Source organism: Canis lupus, chromosome 29, assembly GCF_003254725.2.
Source record: "Canis lupus dingo isolate Sandy chromosome 29, ASM325472v2, whole genome shotgun sequence".
In the NCBI taxonomy this organism is placed as follows: Eukaryota; Metazoa; Chordata; class Mammalia; order Carnivora; family Canidae; genus Canis; species Canis lupus.
The window spans coordinates 11,148,554-11,164,027 of NC_064271.1; the positions used below are offsets into that span (position 1 = coordinate 11,148,554).

General features: G+C 37.4%; 1 protein-coding gene and 1 long non-coding RNA gene across 5 annotated transcripts in view; both read left to right on the plus strand.

Annotated features, from left to right (window-relative positions):
* The window catches only part of RAB2A (RAB2A, member RAS oncogene family), an 89,884-nt gene that overhangs the window by 15,400 nt on the left and 59,010 nt on the right, over nucleotides 1-15,474 (plus strand). The window lies entirely within an intron of this gene.
* Nucleotides 649-9,744, plus strand: LOC112678501 (uncharacterized). The gene is made up of 3 exons (XR_003147618.3): nucleotides 649-1,320; nucleotides 2,822-2,958; nucleotides 3,849-9,744. It is a non-coding gene; the product is annotated as an uncharacterized LOC112678501 (long non-coding RNA).

Genomic DNA, 15,474 nt, shown 5'->3' on the forward strand with positions numbered 1-15,474 from the left:
TTCTCCCTCATTCTTTCTGGCTTCTAGTTTCCTTTCTTGGAGAATTTACCTGAGAAATGGAAAAACCATGTTGGATTTGAGCATGAATATGTGAATTTTCAGCCTTAACTGAATGAGTAAATCTTGTTAAAGTACGACTTACTAGTATTCTTTACTGGCTTTTAGGAGTTAAAAAAAAAAAGAGATCAAAATCCTTTTCATAGCACATTATTTTACCCACAGACTGTCATAATTTTCTTCACAGACCAACATTTAATGTAACTATTTTTGGCCACACAAGGTTTTACTAGTTATTTAAAAGCCACATCAATATGGACGTTGTTAGATGAGGCCCATGAAAGTATTGCTTATATGGTGTTTGATGCTAAAATAGATCCTTTGAGGAGCACCTGGTGGCTCAGTTGGTTAAGTGTCTGCGATCAGCTCAGGTCATAATCCTGGAGTTTTGGGATTGAGCCCTGCTTCGGGCTCCCCGCTTATTGGGGAGCCTGCTTCTCCCTCTGCCCCTCCCCTGGCTCGTGCTTCCCCCCACCCCCCAAATAAAATTAAAATAGATCCTTTGAAAATTTTATATATATACACATATATATATTTTTAATAGTGTAAGTGATAAATACTCGTGATAAAAAATGAAAATACCACCTCATGTAAGTAAACAATGGTTTTGTATATCCTTCCAGAAATTTTCTGTCTGTAAGCTTGCATGTATGTGTGTTTCCCAATTTTACCAATAGGATTATACACTTAGTACATTTTTTTTTTCTTTTGAGGGTATGTCTTAGTATTAACATATATATAAATCTGTCTCATTCTTTCTAAACACCTGTGTAGATGACCCATAATTTATTCAGTTACTGATTCTGTTATTCTTAGTCTGTGGTAGCAAACAGCAGAAACCTACTATGTGGTTAATTTAAGCAGAAGATTTTATTACGAAGATTGAATATTCATAGATTGATAGAAAAGCAATATAATCCAGCTTGAAAATGGCAAAACCAAGGAAGGCAAGGCACAGCCAGATTCCTGCTGTCAGTACAGCCTGCTGAAGAAGATGCTGGAGACATGTAACTGGTCTCATCATCACTGTAGCCACCGTGGATTCTCTCCTTATGGTCCCTGATAATGGAGCAGTCCCTCAAGATTCTAGATTCTGGACAAGAGCATCTGATAGGTTGAGTCTAGGTCACATGTTTATACCCTCGCTGCTGGGGAATTCAAAGAAAGATGCTTTGATGCTAGGTTGCCAGAAATAACAAATGTTCACCTATGACTCCTTGATGAATATTGTTACACAGTATAACGTGATTCTTGTGGTTTTGTGTAAGAAGGAAAATCTCTGGCCAACTAGGATTTATATTTGTATTTTGATAGATACTGCAAAGCACCTTTCATTAAAAATATGGACTTAGAAAGAATATCTAATTTTGAGTATGGTATATATTTTGTGTACTTCATTCAACAGGCTAATCTCAACATTGTGTTAACTGATGCCTAGTCTGTGTTTAGGAATTTAGCAGTTTGGTTTAGTTACTATTATCATGAGCTTCCTTGGGCTCTTGCCAGTTTCATCTAGCAACTGCATGAAATAGTTCTTTTGCTTGCAGCCTTTAACTTTGATATCATTTATATCATAGCTTACTACTTAGAAATCATGTACCACAGATTTATTGTATAATAATTATAGTGTACATTTACATCCCCAAACACCTTCTTCCTTCCATAACATCATGGAAGAGTATCCTCTGCAAGCTGCTTCATTGAAATGTGATTTTGAGATGGCTGCAGTTCTTATTTGGAATCCTTGCTTTTGAAAAGATTAGGAAAATGGTCAGATTAAAGTATAATATATCGATATATTAACTGAAATGTTGGAGTAAAGTCAGCGTCAAGGAAATCATATTTATTTATTTTTTTAACCTTCTTCCTTTATTACATTCTGCCTTATCAGAGTCATTTAGTTACAAAGTATTCCCTCCTTTTTCTTGGCACTGCTACTGATAATACCTGGAAAGTAGATACCATTATTTTTAGTTAGGAAAGGTATTGGTTGCAGTGTATCTGAGAACAAATTGAGATTGGATGGTATAGTGGAAAAATGATTTAAGGGGTGCCTGGGTGCATCAGTCAATTGGGCACCAGATCCTTGATTTCAGCTCAGGTTGTGATCCCAGGGGCAGGAGATTGAGCCCTGCACTGGGCTCCATGCTCAGGGCAGTGTCTGCTTATTAGTTTCTCTATCCCTCTGCCCCTCTCCCCACTCATTTTCTCTCACTCTCTCCAAAATAAATAATAGTAATAATAAAACCTGATTTGGAGTTTCAATTCTGCCTCTTACTTGAGGCATATCACTTAAACCTCAGTTTCTTTATCTTTAAAATTAGGTTATCATTCCTATTTACCGACCTCATAGACTTACTTTTATGATCAAATAACATTGTGTGCAAGGAAGGAGTCTATTTTCACCTTCTAACTATCAAAAGCCATGCAGATATTTTAAATAAGACAAAAGTACATTAGCATAACTTGATTACAGGACTCCTTAGATGCAATAAAAAAGAGCATCTGTATCAAAGTGGATCCTTGGGTATTTGGCAGGTGGCATGTAGTCCAGCTGTTCTAAGCCAGATAATTGTCAAAAGATACTAAGTGGAAACCAGGATAACTTAACCTCTACTGTGGGGAAACATATATCTCCAGTATTTTCAGTTATTTGTGTTATACCAACCATGTAGGGGCTTAAATTAGTTATAGCTGAAAAACTAAACTGAAGAATGAAGAAGATTGGACACTGACACCAGCATTTTTGTTGGTTATATCTAAGCCAAGAGTTCTCAAACGTCAGTGCACAATAGCATCACCTGGACAGCTTGGCAAAACCCAGATTGCAGGGCTCCAGCCCAAAGTTTCTGATGCAGTAAGTCGCTGATGGGGCTGATCATTTGCATTACAAGTTTACAGGTAATGATGAAGCTTCTGGTATGAGGACCGTATTTTGACAATCAGTGCTTTAGGGAAACTGTATAATTTATTATCCAAGTTGATCCATAATTTATCGGGAAAACAGGAGTTACTGAGCCTTCCCTGGCAAACTAGTGTATCTAGGGTCATCCTAATTTCACCTAATGGAAAAATCTTTTTTACAAAGAGGTTTCTGTAATAGAATGATCACCTGGTGGGTGACGCATGATACTATGTTGTATTTATTTGAATAGATAGGTACATTAAATTGCCAACAGACAATTCAATCAGATTTTACCCTTGATCTCTATCCTTTTAAACGTTAGTTGCGGTTTTTTGTTTTTTGTTTTTTTTTAGATTTTATTTATTCATGAGAGAGAGAGAGGCAGAGACACAGGCAGAGGGAGAAGCAGGCTCCATGCAGGGAGCCCGACGCAGGACTCGATCCTGGGTCTCCAGGATCAGGCCCCGGGCCCAAGGAGGTGCTAAACCACTGAGCCACCCGGGCTGCCCTTTTTAAACGTTAGTTAAAAGAGAATATAAGTATACTGGATTCTTCAGTTGATTTATTTTTCCGTGCATGCTAGCAAAAGTGTCACAGATGAATTCTTTCATTGGAGGTGGTTGGATTAGACACTAGAGAGTAATTTCCAAGTTTGTTTTTGCAAGTCACAGTAATAAGGACATATTTGATTACAGCCCAGCATTCAGATGTTTATGTCCATATATCTCTTTAAAATACAAGTTTCCAAACAGTACCTACCCTTGTATAGTACCCGCAATCTAAATTTGCTATTCTCTAGGTCTTTTTTTATACTGGTTATGATCTACTAAATTGATTTCATGACCTAGATGATTACAGTCTACTGTTTAAAAAACTCTGTTTCCAGCAAATTGTGACTCTTAAGATTCTGAGAGGTAGTTATACATCAGTTTTCTTCATTCTGATTCTTCTCAAACACTCCAGCCGTTTTCCACCATTAAAACAAGTGAGGGAAAGTCCCAGCATTTTGGAGGAAGAAAAGAAAGGTATGTTATTTTTACCACATTGTGCTATCTTACTTGCTATTAGAGTTAATATTTTATCATTTATTCTCTATGGAAATTAGCAAATGCTCCATTGTACTTTATAGTTTTTAAAAATTTAGGTTATATCTGGCTTTGTATTTTTTTTTAAATATTGCACTAAAGAAAAAGTAGGCCTTCCCTAAGAAAATCTAAACTTGGCTTATATTCAAAAACCCTCCACTTCACCAAATTAAATATGGTTTCTCTTAATGAAGGACCTATTAACCATACTGATTGGATCAGTCAGAGTCCAGCAAGGAGACTGAAACCACACAGAAATTTGAACAAGGAAAGTCTAATATAAAGAATCATTAATGGGATCCCTGGGTGGCACAACGGTTTAGCGCCTGCCTTTGGCCCAGGGCGCGATCCTGGAGACCCGGGATCGAATCCCACATCGGGCTCCTGGTGCATGGAGCCTGCTTCTCCCTCTGCCTGTGTCTCTGCCTCTCTCTCTCTCTCTCTCTCTCTCTGTGACTATCATAAATAAATAAAAATTAAAAAAATTAAAAAAAAAAAAAGAATCATTAACTATCCCATGGATTTAGGGTAACAGAGAATTGGCTCAGAGATAAAGAGAACTCTAAAGAGTACAGTAACAGCACATAGAGAGCATGGCTACTACCCCAAGACCCAGGCAGAGCACGGAAGGAAGGAGCCAATCTGGCATCCAGACCTCTTTGGAGGAGCATGGCTGAGGCCTGCTGAGTGGCAGAGAATTTCACTGAGGGGCTGTGATGGATTGGAAAGCTGCCGTCTGTGTGCTGTGGGAAGCCTTCCATGAGGAGGATCTGTGTTGGGACCTTCATGGGAAGCAGCCTGAAGGAGTGCTGAGGGAAGTTGGCTGTGGAGAGGTGCGGAGTGCTGCCTTCTGCTGCTGACACTTACCGTCATGCCAGCTGGCAAGGGAGAAATGTTCTAGTCTCTCCAGCAGGGCAATGAAGGTTTGGAGAGAGGAGGCACTTGATTGATAACTCATGTACACACTAAAAAGCCAAATTTTTCAAGGGAAAATTAAACTTAAGTTAGGGGTGAATGATAATCAGGGGTGAATGATAAGCAGAGATAGAATTCTAACTCAGCACAGTAAGGTTTTCATCCTCTAGCATCATTTTCATCTATGAAAAATTCACTGTTGAATAAAATAATTTATCATTAGTAAGTTATTTTTTTGAGAAATTGATTTTTTTTTTTAAATGTAGACTGGAGTTCATCATTACGTAGAAAAGGCTCATCTCACTTTATGACCTTTTTCAGTGAGTGTGTGTGGTACATTAATCCACTATTGACCGAGCATCTGCCTTCTAACTTGGGCCACAGTGCAGGGTGGTTTTCAAAATACAAAAAGGTGAATGTTGCTGTTCCTGAGGGAGGAGAGTAGATAATAAACAGTAAACTGTTAATAAAAGAATAATGTGATAAGTGCTTAATAAAGTATGTATAGAGTACTATCGCCTTAGCATGGAATAAAGTATCAGACTGCCTTCAGGCCCTGGGGAAGAAAAAAGAAGCACAGACATGTGGTCTACATGCTATCTCTTGTATTCCTGAAAATAGCCTTATGAATAAGGTAGGTTGTATGATTACCATTAAACAAAGAAGCAGACACAGTCTTGGAGACCTTAAATAGCTTTTCCTTCAAGTATCACACATAGGATCCAAATCTCCTAAATTAGTGGCATACTTTGAAATGCAGAAGGCTTTACCATAAAAGTTTCCAAGCATTAAAAAAAAAAAAAAGTTTCCAAGCATAAAGCACAGGCCTAGGTACTATTGTGAAGGATTTAAAAAGTGAATTAGGTATGCCCCTGCCTTTAAGGGGTGTATAGTCTAGCAGTGCTGATAGGATGTGATCAGGACTGATGGAGGTACTAGAGAAAGCCTGAAATTCCATAAAAAATTCCAGAATCCAGAATACCTGTCCTCCTTCTTGGAAACTTTAGGGTAAGATGACATTTGAAAGAAAAAAATTTGAGCATTGAAAGAAAAGAAATTTAAAAAAAGATAGAATTTGAGCTGGTCCTTGAAAAATGGGTAGAGTTTAGAATAAATGGGTAGAAATCATAAACAAAATGTAAAAATGGGAAAAGTTAGTTGTCATTTATCGTACATCTGTTAAGTGCCACACTTTGTACCTTCCTCAGTGTAAATCATCAAGTTTAACTGTAGTATAGTCTCATAGCAGACAGTTACTAAAAATAAGACTGGGAAGATAAATTCATTAAATGTATTGGACCTATGCTGTGATAGAGGCCGGTTGAATTTGAAATTTATTCTGTAGACAGTAGAAAAGGTAGAAGTTTTTAAGAGAAAAGAGTACAAGACCAGAGTTATGATTACATTAGAAGCTAAATACACACACTTGTGTATATATTCATATTATAATACAGTGGCAGAGACATTCTGGATGTTAAATTCAGTCCTTTCCTTCTGCCTTCTTTTCTCATCTATCCCTGGTGCAGTCATATGTAGGACAGATTAGGAAGGTGGAGTATAGTTAGATGGTTATTCTAGTGGTCCACGTAGGAGGTAATAAAGGCCTTATCTAAGGTGGTGATAGTGAAAATGAAGGGGTGGTTACTGGTGAGAGTTGGAATTAACAAGGCTTAGGGGAAGGATGTTGTAGAGAGTGAAAAAATTAAAGATGAAGGTAATTTTCAGGCACTTTCCCATTTCAGAAGAGTACTTCAAATACAGGCAATTTTTCATTTATTTTTAAGTATAAAAGTAATAAATATACATGATAATGTTAAGGCACTGTGTAAAGGCAGAAGATTGGCTAGGGGCAGTGGGACATGGTGGTGAAAGATGACAAACAAAGAGAAACAGGTCAGTGATTAAAACTTTGGTAAGGTCCACTCCCCAAAGGAGTGGGCTATGGGTAGTGACCTCTTTCTGAAGAATGTAGTATGGAAAGAGAAGGAAACATGGTTACTATATAATGGAGAAACCTGTCAAACTACCTCAGGCAGGTGATCAAGGTTAAGATCAACAGTAGTCAGCCATATCCATGGTATTATGTACCCTTGTTATGATAGTAGGTACCTTTGTACAGGCGAGAAAATCTACTCATCTCTGTGGTCTTCCTCCCAAACATCAGTAACTTCAGTCAGTCATGGGGGAGGGGAGGTCCGACAGACTCCATTTGAGGGACATTCTACGATGCCTTGACCAGTACTCCTCAAAACTGTCATGGTCATCAAAACAAGGAAAGTCTGAGAAACTGTCATAGCCAAGAGGAGCATAAGGAGACATCATCACCAAATGTAGTACACCAAATGGTGTCCTCTATGGGATCCTGGGACAGAAAAAGGACATTAGGTGAAAAACAAGAGGAAAAAAATCTTTAGGAGAGGTAAAAGCAAAGAGGTTTCATAAAGAATGCAGGGTAAGGAATAAGCTATGAAGTTAAGGCTTCTTCATTCACTATGCTATGTCCATCATAGGTCCTCAGCATATGGTGGCTGAACAAATAATAGGGTTGGAGCTGTTCCTAAACCTGTTTTTAAAAGTGAATTTTGCTTCTCATTGAGGCCTGACTTCATCTGTTGGTCTTGAGCTCAGGTCTAGATTTGGTTTCCTAGTGTCTGTGCCATACCCAGGGCAAGTGAGATCATCAAAGAAGGCCATTAGTGCTTCTCGGCATCTAGTATTTATAGCAGAAGATACTGTTTTTTCCCCTGAAACCAGACAGTTATATTATTTTATATGCACAGCTGGAAAATCTATATTTTAAAATCAGAAGAATACCTAGCTCACTTTGTGAAGATAAGTATGTATCACAGAAGCTTCCTAGGGGTTATGACACTTGAGTTAAGTTGTAAAGATAAGTAGCTAATAGCTAAGTGGAAAAAAAAGTCACTGAGTATTGTGGAAAGAACACTTAAAGTATGCTAAATAAATATGTGCAAACAGCCAGATGTGTAATAAATACTTGCATTATCTGCTTCAGTCATTTTCATGGTTTTGGTCTTATCCCAGAAGAGTTTAAATTACTTGGTGTACTTTAATATTGTAAACTAAAGATACAGAAGTGATAGTAGATGATTTGCTTCAAGGGAAGGAGGGCTGTATTCCCACAACTTCCTATTTCCTTTTCACTTTATTGATTCTTTTCCTTTTTTAAAGATTTATTTGTTTGAGAGATTGCCCTTGCTCACGCTCCTGTGCACACAGGGGGAGGGGGCACATAGGAGGAGGGGCAGAGGCAGAGGGAGAGAAGCAGATTCCCCACTGCATGTGGATCTTTATGCTGGGCTTTATCCCACAACCCTGAGATCGTGACCTGAGCCCAAATCAAGAGTCTGACATTCAACCGGCTGACCCTACCAGTTACACCTTACTTTATTGATTCTTTAAAGCAACTCCTTCAGCCTTGTCAGCATACTTGTTTCCATACTTCCATTTTCAGGGAAAAGATGTCTTTTGTTTTGAAAGCTACATGCTCTTGGAAACTTTATTTTCCTTACTTTTATTACTAATTTATTTTTACTAGTGCTTGGAATATAGTTAAGTACTTCATAAGTACTTTTTGAGTAACTATCTCTAACCTTTCCTCCTAGCCTTCACTGACATTTCTCAGATAAATGCTCTATATTCCCTGCTTCCACTTCCCTCACTGCTCTTAATATTTCTGGCATTTGAGGCCCTTTATTAATTACAGTAGGAATTATTACAGATGAAGTCAACAAGCTTGGAAGACTAACAACATACTAGTCCCAGGAGGAGGAGGAATGAAAGATGAGTCTTCATTAGTGTATTGGTTTCCTAGGGCTGCTGTAACAAATGATCACAAACTTGTTTTAGGGCTTAAGACAACAAAAACTTCTCTTATATATAGTTCTGGGGACCAGAAGTCCAGAATCCAGGTATCTGCAGGGCGGCTGTCCCTCTGAAGGCTCCAAGGAGAATCCTTCCTTGCCTCTGGTAGCTTCTGGTGGCTCTGGGTGTTCCTTGGCTCATGACAGCATAACTCCGGTCTCTGCCTCTGTCTTCATGTACTCTTGTCACCTGTGTTATCTGTCTTTGTCTCCCCCTGCCTTTCTCTTATGACTACATTTGTCATTGGATTTAGGCCCCAGCCAAAATCCAGACTGAAATTATCTCAGAATCCTTAGTTATATCTGCAAAGATCCTTCTTCTACATAAGGTCACGTTCACAGGTTCTTAGGGGTTAGTCCTTGGACATATCTCCTTGGGGGCCATTCTTTAACCTTCTATAGTAAGGAACCAGATCAGTATCTAATTGAAATATTTGAAAGGATTGTTGTCTTAGATGTAAGGAAGGACAATGTATGGAGAACCAGTAGAGTAAAAACAACTCTGAGTCATTTTATTTATAAGAAAATTTTAGGTTTGTATATATTATATATTTTCTTCAGTTAATTTTAGAAAAGATGTGTTTAAAACTTTGAACTCAAGATCAGATGGGTTTGGTTGGAGATTTGCACGTTAGCTGCATTCATCTTGAAGAATCCTCAACATTTTTATTAAAACTTTTGAATTTGTAAAATTTGAAATTTTTGCATTTGAGCTTTATGATATTCCTTTGAAGTAGGAATACTGTATTTTATTTTCTTTTTCCCAATTTAGAAATGTGGAAATGGAGCAGTTTCTATATCTAGTTTTTCCACATTCACAGGTCATGAAATGATACAGATGGAATTGAACACCGGTGTTTCAACTGTAGAACACACCTTGTGTTCTTTCTAATATACTATGCTGATTTTTATTAATTTTCTGTTTAAAAAGAGCAGACTTTGTTTTTTCTTTTTTTTTTTTTTTTTATTTTTTATTTTTTTTTTTTTTTCAGACTTTGTTTTTTCATTACGTTTCTCAATTTGGAAAATTAGTGCAAAGAAGAATAAAATTTTCTATATTTGCAAAATAAACTAATATTTTAGCCAGCTCACCACATCTCAATGATCTGTGTTGGAGGTCTTTCAGTTTTTTGGTATGACTTTAAAACATACAGTTCTTATGAAAAAAAAACAATAGGACAGATTGGTGAACCAAGCCAGTTCTTTGAAAAGATCAGCAAAATTGATAAACTTTTAGCCAGATTCCTCAAAAGAGATCGCTCAAACAAACAAAATGAGAAAGATAAAATCTAGGTTCCTCAATGGGTTACTTTTAGTCATGAGATAGGTCACTCATTCATGGAACTTTTGTTGTATTTGGTGTTTGAGAGTCAAGTGTGGTAGATGAAGATATGCAGCCACAATTTCATGATAGTTGGACAAAACTTTACTTTGGTGGTTAAGAATTGGCTCTGGTACTTTTCATACCTTTGCTTTTTTTATTTTAAATAAAATCTGTATGTTTTATGATTTTAAAAATTACCTTGTAATGGTAGAAGTCAATTTGGGACTAAGAAAATAAACCTTAAGTAGAATACCTGGCACTTAAGCCATTGTTACTTGTGAAGGACACATTGCCTAAAAAAAAAAAAAATCACTGGAGGGCTTATTAATTCGATTTTTGGGTCCAAGCAAAAAGTTCCTGAATCAGAATCTCTGGGGTGAGGCTTTAGGAATGCAGTTTAATGAGTATTACTTGTAATTGTTCGGCATTCATGTGGTATTTAGTTACTCAGGTCTCACCACAGTATTGTCTGAGCAGATGGTGATGTGGATCCAAAGTAAAAGAAAAAGCTAAAAAAACAATAAAAATTAAAAAAAAAAATAGAAAAAGCTGAGGTGACTTCATGGTAGGAACTCTAACAGTAGCGTTATTGAGTATACTAATTTGTATTAATCAAGAGTGAATAGCCAAAGCAATCTTGAGAAAGAACAGAGCTGGATGCTTCACTATACCTTCTGGTTTCAAACTGTGTTACTACAAAGCCGTAGTAATCAAAATGGTATAGTATTGGCATAAAAACAGACACAAAGATCAGTAGAACAGAATAGAGAGCCCAGATAAACCACACACATGGCAAACTCACTTATGACAAAGGAGCCACTTATGACAATGGGGGAAGGGGCAGTGTCTTTAATAAATGGTGTTAAGAAAACTGTACAGCCACATACAAAAAAGCATGAAAGTGGACTACTATCTTACATCATACACAAAAATTCACTCAAAGTGGATTAAAGACCTGAATGTAAGACCTGAAACCATAAAACTTACAGAAAAAAAACATAGGCAATAAGCTCCTGGGCATTGGTCTTGGTGATGAGCTTTGGATCCGACAGCAAAAGCAAAGCAGTGAAAGAAAGAAACAAGTGGGACTATGTCAAACCAAAAAGCTTCTACATAGCAAAAAGCCCACAGAGGTCAGTGGTTCATCAAAGGCTACCCAGATAGTGCTTTTAAGCACTGCATAATGCTGACAATTCAGTCAGAACCTCTGGGGTTGAGACCTAATAGGGATTTGGGGATTTTTTGGTAAAGATCAAAAACTTCTAATGGGTAGAAAGTGATTGGGAGCTACTTCACATAGAATGGTCAGGGAAGGAAGGCATCTGTGATGATGAGAAACCAGCCATAGGAGTCTGTCTGCATGGAGAGATAGAAGAGGATGTTTGAAGGCCTTGGAGATTCCAGGTATAAAATGAAAACCAGTGGTAGAAGAATTGAGAGAGGTCACTTTTACGTTTGCTGTGTTTCTGCTTAATTCTGCTATTATATAAAACAAACATGTCTTTTTTCCCTCTCTTTCTGTGGCTTTAAATAGCATCTTATGATGACAGTTCTAATTTATATCTCCAACCTCAACATCTTTCCTGAAGTCTAAACTCATATATTTTGTTGCCTACCCAGCCTTACCACTGGGATGTCTAATAAATATCTAAAATCAAAATAATTAAAGTGAAATTGATAGTCTTTCCTGATCCACTTAAAATTTTCCCCATCCTCATTGATTGTTCCGTTTGATCAGGCAAAAATATTGGAGCCATTCTGAATGCAATTCTCTTTCTTTCAAAACCCACATCCACACTATCAACAAATTCTCTTGGCTCTGCTTCAGATTGCATATAGAATTCAATCATTTCAAACCCCTCCATTGCTACCGCTCTGGTCCAAGAGCCATTTCTTGCCTCATTGAGAAAGCCTTCTTAACCAACTGCTTATACTCTCATTGTAGCAGCCAGAATGATTATTTTAGAACTTAAGTCAAATTATATTACTCTTTTGCTCAAAACCTCCAATGAATCACCTACTTTATCACAAGTAAAATTTAAAATCCCTGTGGGGTCTATGTGATAAGGCCCTGTGATGTCTGCAACCTTACCTCTTTAGGGGCAAGGGCTCTCCCCTGCCTTCTGAGCTATGGCTGGATTTGGCCTCATGGCAGTTTCTCCAAACATCCCCTCACAGCTTTTCCTCTAGCTGTTTCCTTAGCCTAAAGTGCTCTTCTCTCAGTAATCCACTTGCCTCTTTCCTCACCTCTTCAAGTCTTTACTTAAATCTCCCCTTCCCAGTGAGAGACCACCTCATTTAAACACCACACTCTTTTTCCTTCCCCTCCTCCCAACATTCCAGGTCCCATATATTTGCTCAGCTTTTTCTCTGTACCTTAACACATTACACTCTACACTACTGTGTCCTCTTCATCCATCTGTACCCTCCACCTCCCCCAGTATATACACATATATACAAACATGCACATATATATATATATATATGTATTTTTTTTTTTAAAGCTTTTTCATAGTCCCTTCTCACTCCAGAAGGGCAAGGGCCTTTATCTTATTGTTTACTGATATCCCAGTTTCTTAGCCTTAGAAAAAACATGGTACATCTTCAAATATTTCTAGAAAGTTTGAATTTTGGTATGCAATGAAAGTGCATGTTGTTAAACTGAAAATGAATAAAATGTACTTCTTTTAGGGAGTTTGAAGTATACATAGACATGGTAATAAGTGAAAGTAATTTTAATTGTAATAACAAACATTTCTTTAATTCTTTATTGAATTTTACTATGTACCAGATATTGCTGTAAGCACTTAATGTATTAAGTCATTTAATAATCCCAATAAACATCTGAAATAGGTATTATTATCCTATTTTTTATAGATTAGGAAAGTGAGGCACTGAGAAGATAACTAAGTTGAGGTTCTGTTGATGGTGATTGACAAGGCTGGGGTTGGAACCCAAGGAGTGTGGTATGTCTTTGGAGTCAGAAATCGTAACCGCTATGTTAATGCCATTCTTAAGCATTAAATGAGCTGACATGTGTAAATTGCTTAGAACAATACCTGGCACAAGAGTACCTTTATGTAAGTTTATCTGTTGTTGGGAATCATAAATTTTAAAGATTTCAGAGTTTTTGATCATTTAATAACATGAAAATACTCATTTGCCACTTAAACTATTCCTCATTCAATTATTTTTTTCTAAGTGTCTCCCCTCAGGAAAATCAACATATTTGACTGTCATTCTCTATGAAAATGAAGGATGAATCAGTTACAAGTCCTGCAAAATATGTAAATGCTGGAGCACTGCTTGAATTCCATATAGTGCCATTGACGAGTGGGGATCTGATATTTAGGGTAATAAACAGCTGAAGAAGAGGAAAGATATGGAAGATGCCTTTAAAGAACTTATACAAAGGATTAAGAGAGACTCGTAGGAAAATTGGTGAAAGAAACCTTGGAAATTTTTGCCAATTTTATATTATAGAAAGGATAAATATTAAAGGATGTCCTACAAAGTGTGCAAATTACCAAAACCCTCTAACTTGAAAGATATTTTGTTTACCTATAGAAAGAAATGGAATCTTTAAGTGAAGAACCAAACAGCTAGCCTTTCTATATTTAACTAGCACTTGCTCAGAATAAGTGTTATTAGTATCACTAAAGCAATACATTCTTTTGTAAGATAAGAAAGATTTTTAGGCTCTCGTATCACTTAAATGATTTACCAGTCTGTTAGATGATTCTTGAGGTCTCTCAGTAATAAATACCTGATTTCTAATTAATTATTATTTTTTTCTATACCATATGGGAAAATTTTGGATGTTACAAATAGAAATGAAGAGAGGTGCCTAGATGGCTCAGTCGGTTAAGCATCTGCCTTGGGCTTCAGTCATGATCATGATTACAATCATGATCATGATCAGGCCCTGCAGCTGGCTCCCTGCTCACTGGGAAGTCTGTTTCTCCCTCTCCCTCCACTCCTCTCCCCACTCGTGCTCTCCCTCTCTCTCTTGTTTGTTCATTCTCTCAAATAAATAAAAATCTTTAGAAAAAAAGACAAATGAAAGACACAGGAATCTTAAGTGCATGTTACTAAGTGAAGAAGCCAATCTGAAAAGGCTACATACTGTTAATTTCAGCTATTTGATGTTCTGGAAAAGGCAAAACTATGGAGACAGTAAAAAGATTAGTAGTTTGCCAGGGATTGGGGGCAAGAGAGGGACTAGTAAGAAGAGCATAGGGGATTTTAGGTCAGTGAAACTATTCTATATGATACCATCGTGGTAAATACATTATACATTTGTCAAAACCCATAGAATAAATAACAAGCATGAACCCTAATGTAAACTATGGACTTTGATAATTATGAGTCAGTGTAGGTTCGTGGATTATAGCAAGTATTGTGGCTCTGGTGAAAATAGTGATGATGGAAGAGGCTGTGCTCCTGTGGGGCAGGGAGTAGATGGGAACTTGCTGTACTTTCTGCTCAGTTTTGCTGTGAACCTAAAACTGCTCTTAAAGTCTGTTTTAAAAAGCTGGGCGGGGGGCGGGGGGGCAGCTCAGCGTTTTAGCACCACCTTTGGCCTGCAGTGTGATCCTGGAGCCCCGGGATCAAGTCCCACATCGGGCTCCCTGCATGGAGCCTGCTTCTCCCTCCGCCTGTGTCTCTGCCTCTCTGGGTCTCGGTCTCTCATGAATAAATAAATAAAATATTTTTAAAAAATAAAAAGCTGGGGGGTGGAAGAGAGGTGCCTGGGTGGCTTGGTCAGTTAAGTGTACATTTCTTGATTTGGGCTCAGGTCCTGATCTCAGGATTTTGGAGCCTGTTTAAGATTCTCTCTCCCACGTCTTCTGCCCCTCCCCCTTTCCCTCTCTAGGGGGTAAAAAAACACAAAACCCTTGGGGCACCTGGCTGACTATTGGTAGAGCCTGTGGCTCTTGATCTTGGGGTCATGAGTTTGAGCCCCACATTGAGGGGTTGATTGTACTTAAAATATTTTTTAAAGCTTAAAAAAGAACCCTGAAAATTCATACTCAAATGTTCACTTATTTTGTACTCTTACACTTAAAAAATAATTTCCCATTCTATCCTGGATCTGAGAGTCTATTCAGAGGAGCTAGAAATATGATAAAATGAGTTTGGCTTTACACATTTTGTAATGTAAAAAAGAAATCATGAATAAAAGAAAAAAGAAAACTAAGGTCAAATGTTTTGAAATTCCAGTTTATTTTTAGTGAAAACATTCAGGAAACTGAACAAATAAAGTATTTTCCAAAACATAACCACATGCACACACATTTCTTC